Raw genomic sequence first — 12,927 nt, forward strand, 5'->3', positions numbered from 1 at the left:
TCCCCCTCCTCCGCAGTGTCTTGGGAGGAAGGGGATCCCCATCAGAGATCTCCCCGCGGCAGCCGAAGGGAGCCACAACAAGGAGGCTGAAGAGCCGCATGCGGCTCCGGAGCCGCAGGTTGCAGACCCCTGTTCTAGAAAAACATCCGGCTTTTTCTTAAAGCAATCTATAGTAGTTGCTGAAACTACTTTTTGAGGCAGCCTAATCCACATTTTCACAGACCTTACAGTGAAGAATCCCTTCCTTATCCAGAGCCTAAACTTCTTTTCCTCCAGTTGCAAAGAGTCCCCTCTTGTTCTTTGTAATGATCTCAAAGTGAATAATGGGGAAGAGAGTTCTCTATATGGACCGTTTATATATTTATAGAGGGTGATCATATTCCCCCTTAAACGTCTCTTCTCAAGGGAGAATAGATTCAGTTCAGCTAATCTCTCCTCATAGCTGAGGTCCTCCATTCCTTTTAATAATTTAGTTGCCCTTCTCTGCACTTTCTCCAATTCTAAAATGTGCTTTTTGTGAACTGGTGCCCAAAACTCGATTGCATATTCCATATCCGGTCTGACCATTGCTTTGTACGGGGGCAGGAATATGTCTCTATCTCTGCAGTCTTTTCCTCGTTTCTTTACTAGCTTTAGATATGGCAGCTTGGCATTGCATGCTGGTATTAAGTCTATGCTCTTCCAGAACCCCCAGATCCTTTTCCATTTCTGACCTCCCCAAATGTATTCCCCCTAGAGAGTATGAAGCATGCATGTTAGCTCCCAACTGCATGATTTTACATTTATCTATAATAAATGTCATCTGACACTTGGCTGCCCAATCAAACAGTACATCCAGGTCTGCTTGTAGATTATAGACATCCTGTATGGACATAATTCCATTACATAGTTTGGTGTCATCTGTAAACACATAAATGGTACTTTTAATCCCAAACTCTATATCATTTATGAAGATGTTAAACAGTAAAGGTCCCAACACTGAACCCTGGGGTACACCACTAATAACCTTAGACCATTCAGAGTATGATTCACTAATTACAATTTACTGGATGAGATCTTTAAGCCAATTCTCTATCCATTTACAGATTGACTTTTCTAAACCTATCAACCCTAACTTGCATATTAACCGTCTGTGGCGTACAGTGTCAAATGCTTTAGCAAAGTCCAAATACACAATATCAACTGATATCCCACTGTCTACCTGTTTACTTACTTCCTCATAAAAAGAAAGTAAATTTGTTTGACAACTTCTGTCTTTTTTGAAGCCATGCTGACTATCACTTATAATATTTTTTTCTATCAGAAACTCCTCTATGTGGCTCTTTATTAAACTCTCTAAGACCTTTCCAACTATGGACGTTAAACTAACGGGTCTGTAGTTACCTGGTAATGACTGCTCCCTTTTTGAAGATAGGAACCACATTGGCCTTACACCAATCCATCGGTACCTTGCCAGTGACTATAGAGTCTCTAAAAATTAGAAATAATAGCTTTGAAATAACTGAGCTCAGCTCTTTGAGGACACATGGATATAATCCATCAGGTCCTGGTGCTTTGTCAACCTTAATTTTTCCCAGTTGTTTCTCAATCATATCAATTCTGAGCCATTGTGACTCATTTGCAGTGACATTGCTATTATGAATTTGGACTTGAGCTCTGCCATTTTCCTTCGTGTACACAGAGCAAAAAAAAAGTGTTTAGTAAATCTGCCTTGTGAAGCCGACACATGCATATGAGACATTTTTGCATGAACAATATATGAATGCTTACCGACACTCGCCATCTGTCCTGACGTGCCTATCTCGGGACTTTCTCGTTCTCCCTCTGGAGCTTTAGGAGCAAACAAAAAAAAAGGTGAATGACACACAATCATATGCAACCTACCTCTCTAAAATGTTGGTTTATACCTGGGTCAATATCCACCACAGATTCCACTACCTCCTCTGCAGGGGAAACCGTAATAAACTCTGCATAAAAATAAAATACATTTTTTTTAATATTTAAAATATTACATTCTTTTATTAAATAAATAACAATATCCTACCTTCCACCTCTACCTGTCTCCGGACGCCTAGCCTCTGCAGAGGAACCCAGAATCAACTCTGCATTAAAATAAAGATGTTTTAAATATATTTAAAATAATATATTTAGGATATATTTAAAATAATACATTTTTTTATTAAATATATAACAATATCCTACCTTCCACCTCTGCCGGCACCTCCGGACGCACCTGCTCTTGCTCCTCTACCTCCCGAGCACAGCGTCCTAATGCATAAAAACAAATACAGAACAAAAAATTGACATAAAAAAATTGCAAAACAAATAAAATGACTAATAAAAACAAAAATAATATAAATAAATAAAATTTGCAAAAAATATTAAATTACCTAAAAAGAATGATATACCAAAACTAATATTTTACAAACAGAAAAATAAGTTTTTTGGTGATATAACGCCTTAACGCATCCAGTACATCCTTCACACGATTTTTTAAAACAGACCACCTGTTCTGCAATTGGTCCTTGGATTGCTTGACACCAAACTTTTTATCCTCCACTTCACCTTCTCTAAAATCTGATTTTTTCTAGCATTCTGGGATTTGTAATGAGCCCTCCTGAAATCATAATCCCACCTCTTCAGGATATACACTAAAACCTCCATCTTCTCTCTTGTCATGGTGGTGTGGCACGGGTGTCGGGGGCTGGCTCTTCGCTGTCACGTCTCTCTCACGTGACAGGAAACAATAACAGGAAGTGGCTGGATTTGCAAAGTGTTGTTGGAAATCAGCAGTGCAAAGTCAGGAACGTGCGTGCAGTCCTTCTTAAGAAAATTCGCCCGACCAAGTGATGCTGCATATTTTTATGTTTTGATATGTTATATGTTTATAGTTTTATATTTTATATTTTTATATGTTTTGCACAGATCATGGCCTATGATGCATTAAATAATCCAGACTTCATGCGCGAGTTTATTGAGGCATACAGGTCCGTTCCCTGTCTGTGGAAGGTGAAGTCTGCGGATTATTCAAACTATTTTCTGAAGCTGAAGACGTAAACCGATATGTTGGAGCTCTGCAAGACCGTGAATCCGACATAAAATACAGAGTTAATACAGAGTAGAAAATTATGTAGCAAGCAGCAAGCATAGACTACCTTGTCAATTTTGTCCATGCGGAGATTGATAGCAGTATGGAATATTCGGAAGCAATTTGCTAGAATACTGAATGCATTCTCAATCACCCTCCTAGCACAATATAACTGGTATTTAAAAAATGTATACTGTTTGTCCAAATTCTTTTTGAGGATAGGGTTTTAACAGGTTTTCATGCAATGCATCTGCAACAAACACAAAGTTCATTCCCTCTACAGTTTGGCTGGTTCTAGGAAGGTGCAGTTGCATGTTCATCAGCATTCACTATTGCCATGAGCACGATGCTGAGAAACCACTTATAGTTTTATTAATACGATCCGCTGCCTGCGGTGGGGTGGTTCTTACATGCTATTTGGGAAGTTCCAAAAAACTTGAAATTCTGAAGCGATGGCCAGCCATTCCTCTGGTGTATCAGGAAACTGAGTTCCTTGAGTTTATTATGCATAATAATACGTTCTGTTTATATGTTCTTTTTTTCTTGCAGAACTTCTGCAGTGAACCTTCAGAGAGCTCACCTGCTGCCACAACATCCACTCCAATGGGTTCCAACCAAAAAAAAGGTCAGAAAAGAAAACATCAGGAGCTGGAAAAGAAGGAAGCTTTACAAAGAGCTATGTCCATATTAAATGAAAAAGATCACTTGGATGGCTTTTGCTTCTACATTGTGTCAAAACTGCGGCAGATGAGCCCAGAACAAGCAGGTGCTGTGGAGATTGTTATGACAGATTTGGTGAACAAGGGGATTCTGAACCAACTAAACCCACAATACCCTATCTAATCCTACCCCTATCCATACCCGCAGCCTCACCCTTCACCTGTACACACTCCACACCACCAATATGAGCCTCATCACTACCTTTCCTCCAGTACACCAAATCAGTATAGTTTGGGCAATGAAAGCCTCCATTTCACTGATTTATAGTGGGAGTGTGTCACAACTGTTAATTGGTTTTATATTGTTGTTAATATTGTTAAAATAGTTATGTATTGTTTTTTTATAGTTATTTATTGTTATTTATACTTTTTTATTGGCACTTGCATGCACTTTGTTAAAAAAAAAACTATTTTGGTTATGAAGCAAATGTGTCATTTTGTTTTAATTATTGTATGGGGCCTCTACCTTCATGTACTCATCTTTCAAGCAGCCGATAATTGCTGCACACGTCTCGGGGATGATATGACCCATTGCTTGCGGTGAGATCCCAGTGGCGAACTTCATGTACTGCAGAGATCTTCCAGTGGCAAGGTATCTCAGGGTGGCGATCAACCTCTGCTCAGGTGTAATGGACTTCCTCATGAAAGCATCTTGTTTCTTCCGAGTAGGTCCAACTGCGGAAAGTAATTGCTGGAAACAGACATACGACATATGAAGATAATTCTTGTAGTCATCTGGGAATGAGTGGCGCAGTTCCCGCAGCAGATTCTCATGTGAAATGTTGTCTCGGTCCAACAACCAATCCTTACACCACCTCCTCTTCAGCACCATGCAGACACATCAAAGCAAGAGCTGCTTTCTTTTTCTTTGGGAAAACTTTGAAGAGCATATTGCACAGAGAAACAAAGGAACAGTGTGAATGTTGTACGTTTGACCCGATCGTTTATACACACTATTCACTTCCTCTGGTGCATGTCACTTCCTGTATCACTCAAACGATCGTATCTATCATGTGTATAATATCATTGAACGATCGTGTCATTATCTGCATGTACAGGATCGGTGCTATATGATCATTCAAAGATATCATTCAGGATCGTTGGTCGTTTGTTTACGAACGATAATTATTGGAAGTGTGTATGTAGCTTTAGTTGCACTTGAAGATATGAATCCCTGGTTTATTTATAAAGAGAATAAGTTGGCTGTTTGCCAGAGAAAAACTTCAATTTGTTGACTTCAATTTTTAAGCCTATTTACACTAAAATAGGTATGCTGATTCTGAAAGTGCAGTTATTTTTCTTCTATCCTGTCAGGTTTTTTCTCTACCGCTTATATTAATGTGAATTACTGTAGCGTGGATTTGTATATGCTATTCATTTACATGCAAGACAGTGTGGTCAGAGGTTGTGCGCTGCTCTACGTAGTGAATAGAAAAAAATATATTTTTCTACTTACACAAGTATTTCCTTTCTTTCAGGACATGTCTGGCTCTGCTGTTTCTCGTCGTAAGTGCCTTAACAACCCTGGTTCATTTTGTTATATCTGTATATATGCTATTCTTTTACCCATTTTAACATAGAAGGTGTTTTAGTAAAAAAATGATTATTTGTAAAAATCTTGTAACAATGGGAAATTCCTTTAGTATACAAGGACAATTGCAGTATTTGGTGTGCAATAATTTTGGATGGAATTAAATCTGATTTAATATAATGTTGTATCTAGAGATATGTATAAGCTTCTTTTGCTGGTAAAGAATAGGAAATCTGAAGAAGTGGAAATCGTTAAAATCTTTGTGTAATAATTGATAAATTTCTGTAATGCCACCTCCTTTCCATGTTGAAAAATTATTATTAAAAATATAAATTTTCAAAATATCCAATGGAATATTAATTGTAATTCCAGTGGTAGATTGGAGAAGTAGCATTTTTTGTGATATCAACTTATCAAATATCGCTTATAACATGGGTTAAACAAACCCATGGGTTAAACAGCAACCATGATACCAACACCCATTTAGGATGACCTGGGGAAAATAACTGCATAGTAGTAGTTTTGTATATCTGGGAGACCAAAACCCCCAAGTTTAAGATTGCTAGTCATTATGAAATGTGAGCAGTGAGGTTTTTTGTCAGCCCAAACACACTTATTATTCACTTTTTGTGGAGAGCGTATAGATAAAGGGACTGGAAGTTATGTAAAAACATAAGATTTTGGAAGCGTTATCATTTTAGAAGCTGCAATACATCCCCATGTTGATAGTTCATGATGAGCTATTGCTTTTAAATCTTGTAATATTTGTGCTAAAAGAGGTTTATAATTTGCATTAAATATTTAAGAAATAGATGACGTAAGTGTAATACCCAGACTCATTATTAACCCACTTATAAGGGAAGAATTTTGTTTTTTAGTTGTTAAATGAATATGAAATGTTTGCAAATTTACTGGCATTCATTTCATAGTAAGAAATCTTGCTAAATAGGTCCATTGTTCTCTGTATATGTGGTAGTGAATTTAGAGGGTCTGTTATGACTAAGATAACATCGTCAGCGAATAAGTTTATTTTATGTGATTGGTCATTTAAAGATAAGCCAGATATATTAGTATTTTCCCTTATAGATTGAGCCAATGGCTTCATTAGTAAAGCAAAAAAAAGATGGAAATAGAGGGCATCCCTGACGAGTGAGCCTTCCAAAACTGTGAATCCCCCTGACACCCATCCCCCCGGCTTAACTAAGCTGAGATAATTTTGAGAGAGGGAAAGTACAAAATTTGTGTGGAGCAAGGAGAAACCACATTGCATGTCCACAAGTTTACTGAACTACAAAAGGCATTACTCATGGATGGTTTTCTCGCTGTTAGCATAGAAACTACTGCTACAGAACAGCCCATGTCCATAAACCTCTTCCTCTCAACAGCCAGCCAAGCAAGTCAAAGCTTCTCTGGGCATACTTGGAACAGCTGGTCCTGTCATATTGGGCTTCGCTGGAAGATGAACTGTTGGCTCCACTCCAACAGCAGAGGGAACCATGGCTTGTAGAGAAACCTGGAGATTAGCACCACTGGAGGGAAGATATAGGCTGGACTGCAATTACATGTATGGTGTAAGAAGTCCAATCCCTCCACAGAGCTTCTCCTATCAAAGAGACTCTACACTGATTTCTCTTTTGTCTGCAAACCAGAGTATTAGCCAAAAAAGTCTTGTGAGCTGTGACTGAGGCTATCACTACTCTGGTTGACCCTCTGATGACATCTTTTGACACATCAAAGCCAAAAAGTCACCCACCAGCTTGAGCTCCAGCAGAATCATAATTTGGTTCTCATTGCCATCCTAATATTTGTTAGGATAACTGTTGGAATACAGGAACCCTCAGCAGAACTCTCTCTTCTTCTGATCTCTCAATGAAACAAAAAGTTGAAAAATACTTCCCTACTTTTGCTGGGTAATGTTCCTCTTAATCAATTGCTCCTCAAACAGCTTTAGAGAAGGGCTTACCAGTCCAATGTAGAGTCTGTCAGCAACAGGAAGTCCACAGGAAATTAAGCCCTTGCCTAGTGTTGGGTCAATGATGTTGGATCAAAATAAGGCAATCTGCTGAGACTCTGTTAGCCAGCTTGACAGTGTACAGGAGAAATTATGTCAAGCTGGTGATGTAAATAAGTTTGAATATTGCACCTCGAGAACCCCCTTTCAACTGTCCCCTTTCACTTGTCTGCCAGAAGAAGAACAGGAGATAATGCAAATGATTCTGTCTTCACCCTTGTCCTCCCCAAATTCCCCAAGGAGCAGAAAAGGAAGTGACAATGGCACCGCACATGCATGCACAGTATGAAGTGCAATTCATTCGGAGATGCATTTCAGTGGTCATGATGGACAAGAGAAGAGGGATCATGGAGGGACAAGGTAAGGAAAAAGCATTATTTTGCTACAGGTAACTTTGTTTTAGGCTTGTCATATTCTCTGTGCTCCTCCAAGATTAGTAAAATGGGGTCCCCCTAAAAGAACCACAATTAGAGGTTGCATAAGGCTCCATTTAGGAGAGGTCAACTTGACTGGGAAACCTGAGCTGGGAGGAAGCTACTCCAGTCAAAAAAGAGACTAGGAACGAAAGATAGAGGTACAAGGCTCAAAAACTTATAGAAATCCTCTAAAGGGTAGGAAGACTGGGGCATAGCCCAGTATATGCTGCCATAATATCCATGAAAAAGATTTATTTCATATTTAGATTTGATGCTGTACAGCTACATAGCTTTAAATTTAACACTCACATCCAGTAAACTGAATGTTAAAATGTTCTTTAATCAAAAAATGTTTTTATTGGGTTTTTGTCATTTTTCAGAGAACAACAAAACAGTACAAAGATACATAAAGGGGGGTTAACCAGAACACGCACTTTTTGAGTGCTCTGGCCAATAGGAGTCCTAGAGATGTTCCAATCCACGGTCCACCACTGCTTGAGCGACATGGTCCTGACCTATGGTGTTTTGTAACCTCCACTCTTAATTCCAAGGGCAATCCTACTAACCCGGGAACAGAGAGCAGATGTCAGCTTCTTGCAAGCCACCTGCATTAGCTGACAGTCAACAAACAGGTCCTTCAAGACAGTACAGATAGTGGTATGTCGCTATGGCACTATGCACACTAAAAGCAATCTTAATCAGTGGGCGACCAGGATAGTGCAAATTGTAAGTACCAGCAAGGAAGTACTTGCTCCCACCAAACGGATGGATGAAATTGAAACCAGGTTAACTGCTAGCAGATCAAGTTACAAGGAATAACTGAATCAGCATCTAGTCCCGACCTATGGGCTTCTGTAACTTCCATTCTCAACTCTGTCCTTGGACAACCCTCCTAACCCAGGTCTAGTATCAGGAACCCGGCTCCTTCAGAGATGGTGACGGCCAAAAGCACTGGCCAGACTGCAGCCATGCGGACTTTCACCAGAGATTTTTAAAGCCTCTTGTACCAGCTCTGCAGGCTCTTCCTTAACCCCTGGTGCTTCCAGCAACCCAGATTCACCTGTACATGAGGATCCTACCTTGGAGGATACAGGAGGCCAGTGCAGCACTCCCAGGGGTATCCAGACCTCAAGGAATTACTCCACGATATGCCCACTAAAAGCAATCTAAATCAGTGCGCGACCAGGATAGAGTCCACCTTACACAAGGAGGTGCACAATATGAAACACCAAATTGTAAATATCAACAAGGAAGTACTTGCTCTTACTAAACGAACAGATGAGGTTGAAACCAGCGTAACTGCCCTAGGGATGTTCCAATACATGAACCGCCACTGCTTGAGCCATAATGCAACTCCGCATAGATAGGTTTAACTTCTCTGACCACCAAGACTGTCTCTCTTTAATACCAGGTGCAACAGAGCCAGAGACCGCCGGTGACAACCGTTTTTGTGGACACCTGACCATAGATCTGCTACATCTTCCACCAGATCCATATCCTTTACCTAGATAGTACTAGCTCTAGAAGTTATGCTGTTGTTTATATGCCATTTTCTTTGCTGTTTCATATTGCTTATTTTTCATGTTTATGGTACGCTAATTCAGACTTTTTGATGCCCAGTTTTTAGTTTTGCTTTTGTTGATATTGTTTATGTACATTGTAACTTCATATTTGTAAATGCCAGATAATTTCCACTGTCTTAGTGTCCGAAGGCTTGATTTTACTTTCTGCTGTTTGATTTAAATTATTGGAGTTAGTTTAATGCGTATGGTTGAACATCTAGCGCTCGGTTGCTATAACATTTTTTCTTTAGTCCTGAAGCAGGTACTTTCGTTCCCATGTTTTTGTTTGCTGTCCCATATGTAATTGTATTTATCAGAGCCTGTTCTGTATTTATATTTACAGAATCTGGTTTTCGTTCTCACAAACATTTATATTCTGCGTGTTTTACTGATGTTATTATTATTGCTGTCTCCCGCTGTCCTTTAAATGGCTTGCCTCATTGGCTCCCATATTTTTCCCCTACATAGGCCTGTGTGTTAGTTTTCTGAACACACTCTATTACGTAGTTCCCATGTATCTTTTTCCTACACCTCCCTCCCTAATACACTTATTTCTGTCCTGTTGCCTTCTTCCCCCAAGTCACTCCATTTTGGGCTGATCCTCCTCCATGAGAGTTATGGATAATTTTAGATTGGTGTCATTTAATGTGAAAGGTAAACATCACCCTGCCAAAAGGTCTATGTTACTTCCTCAGTTACACCGCTTGCGATCACATGTATGACATGCTTTTTTCAAGAAACCCATTTTAAACTGACAAGTTTCACAAACTTTGCTCCCACAGATTCCCCCATAGTTCCCATAGCATATAATCAGATTCTAAAGGCCCTTTGTAGAAAGATCCAGGTTCACTTGCGGTTACAGATGGCACAAGCTTTTCGAGTCCTTTTAACAATTTGTGCACCCCCAAGATGAGCCATCGGTAACCCAAATTAGGCATCAATGTACACTTCATAATTTGAAACATCGGGTATGCTAAGTTTACCTGGTGGAGCTATTTCCACATCTAAACCTGGTAAGGCTACAGGCACGGATGAATTTAGCATTCTTTATTATAAATCTTTCCAGCCCTCCCACTTTTTTTAATTGCATATAATGCAATCTTAGAAGGAATCACTATACCCAGTGATATACTCCGTGGACGTATTACTATTATCCCTAAGGAGGGTAAGAATGACTGCAATTGTGCCAATTACCGACCAATCCCACTTCTGAATTGTGGTCTAAAGCTTTTTGCAAAGATTTTGGCCAACAGATTGACCCTACATCGCCCTTCTCTTTTACACCTGGATCAAGTTGTTTTTTTTACCCCAGAGAAGCGCAAGATAACACCATTAGGGCCTAACCATTAACTTGGTACACCTAGCTAAAGAGAGGGTGGAATCTACCTTTTCTGTCCACCAACGAAGAAAAGGCCCTTGACAAAGCAGATTGGACTTTTTGGCGTTCCAAAATTCAATTTATTGGCTTACAACCTTTTATGCTTTGGTGGATAGGGGCCCTGCATGCAAACCTTTCTGCATCAGTTAAGGTCAATAGTGTACAGTCTAATGGGACCTGACAAGGTTGTCCTTTGTCCACTGTTTTTTATACTCACATTGAAACCCTTTCTCTGCACATCTAAATTGAATCAAAATGGGACGGAAGGTTGAGTTGGAAACTATATATATCACAAAAATATTTTGTTATGCAAACCCCTATAATATAATATGTTAAAGAAAAGAAGAGTGACTTTTCTACCCAACCTGTAGAGGCTTTAAAGGGAAACCAAGCCTTAATGAACTACACCATACATGTTGATAAATCTGTAGCCTTTAATCTAAATATTTCTTAAAATATGCTTCAAGATTTGCGACTTTCCTTTTAAATGGGCACCTGGCTGGCTTATATTAGTTTAAGGTTTGGCCAATCGTGGGATGCTTAGACAAGTGCTTGGTGTAGGATTGTGCAACCCAGGGTAGGCCTGACCGAAATGATTCTGAAAATGAGTTTTCTGGGGTGGCCTATTGAATTGGAGCGTACCCAATCTGGCAGGGCATAATTGATGGAACAAGGAGAGAGGAGAGCCAGTGGGATGACTCCCCCTGCCAATATTTGTTTGTATAAATATATAGACCATAATAGGTTTAACTTTTTATATGTAATGTTCCACATGCCACATCCAACATACAAGCTCCTAAAATAAGTTGATTGGACATTGATTCCTTGACTTTGCAGCCATTCTGTTGTAGAATTGCTGGTGCTCTTGGAATCATTGACCTGTTGCATGACCAAATTTTTGGCCAATGTCTAGCTGTTTCACAAAAAGCCTCACATTTGACTTAATATACTTATTATACCAAATATTTTGGTATATAGAGGAGTTCATGGTTGACTCAGGTGGCTGCAAAAAATCATAACTCCTCCACCCACTTAACAGTTTATACAGGGTGTTGAACTGCTATCTAGTTTTTAACATAGAGCTGTGCATTATAGCCATACATTTCCAGTTTGGTTTTGTCTGCCTAAAAGACATTGTTCCAGAAGTCTTGTGGTTTTGCAAACCTTGGCCACGGTGCCATATTCTTTCTTTCTTTCTTTCTGCTTTCTTAGAGGTTGCCACACTAGCTGAAGATTAATCAAGTGCATTTGATTAACAGCACCTGTCTGCTACTTACCTTCCTAATTCCTATGGAAGTGGTAAGGGTGTGCTAAATTTTTTACACACTGCTTTTGCATTTTGACTCAGTCTTGATTTAACAAATAATTTCATAATGTAATATATCATGTATTGTTGTTCATCTGAGGTTGAATATACCTAATTTTATAGACCTGTAAAGGACCAGTTGATCTCTTTTTATGTTAAGGAGTGCAAAACCCTAGAATCGAGAGGATGTACTGTCTTTTTCTCATGACTGTATGTTTTGATAATTGTGAATGTATGCATTCATCTAATCTGATGCTATATTTCAGAGACCTCAACTAATTTGTTATTGTGCTGACCAATTTCATTTGTTACTTGAATTCCTTTTTAGATAAACCAGTATGGCAACCTATAAAAAAATGTATTTTCCAGCATGCAGTTTCCATTGTATCAATGCATGCAAGAATGTTTTATGGGATGTGTTTATTTCCCCAGTGGTTGAACTTGATGAACCTATGTCTTTTTTAACCAGAATACCGATGTTATGGTATAGCTGTCAGTTAAAAATACTTTTATAAATGCCTTGTTAAACATATTGGTTAATGTTCCTCTTTAAAGGCCAAATAGAAAAGCTGGTATCCTAATTTGGCCTTGGTCCCCCTGAAATGTTGCTGATGGTCAAGACTACAAAATCAAAAAATAATCCTGGAAACTGCTCTGAAATATCTTCAATCCCCATGCAGGTGTACAGTATCCCCCCTGCAGTTACCAGAAGAACTTACCCGTTAAACAATATTAGCAATGTCCCCTGATAAACCTTGAGAAAAGAATTTCACTATTTTTGTACTCACTGTAAGAAATTCCTTTTCTTAAATATGTGAAGTATTAAAGGTTCAAAAAACTCATTAGTGTATAAAGCTAGACTACACATACTTCCATAAGTAGAGAATAGTATTGGAACAAACCAAGACAACACATC

This window comes from Pyxicephalus adspersus, chromosome 2 (genome assembly GCF_032062135.1).
Source record: "Pyxicephalus adspersus chromosome 2, UCB_Pads_2.0, whole genome shotgun sequence".
NCBI lineage: Eukaryota > Metazoa > Chordata > Amphibia > Anura > Pyxicephalidae > Pyxicephalus > Pyxicephalus adspersus.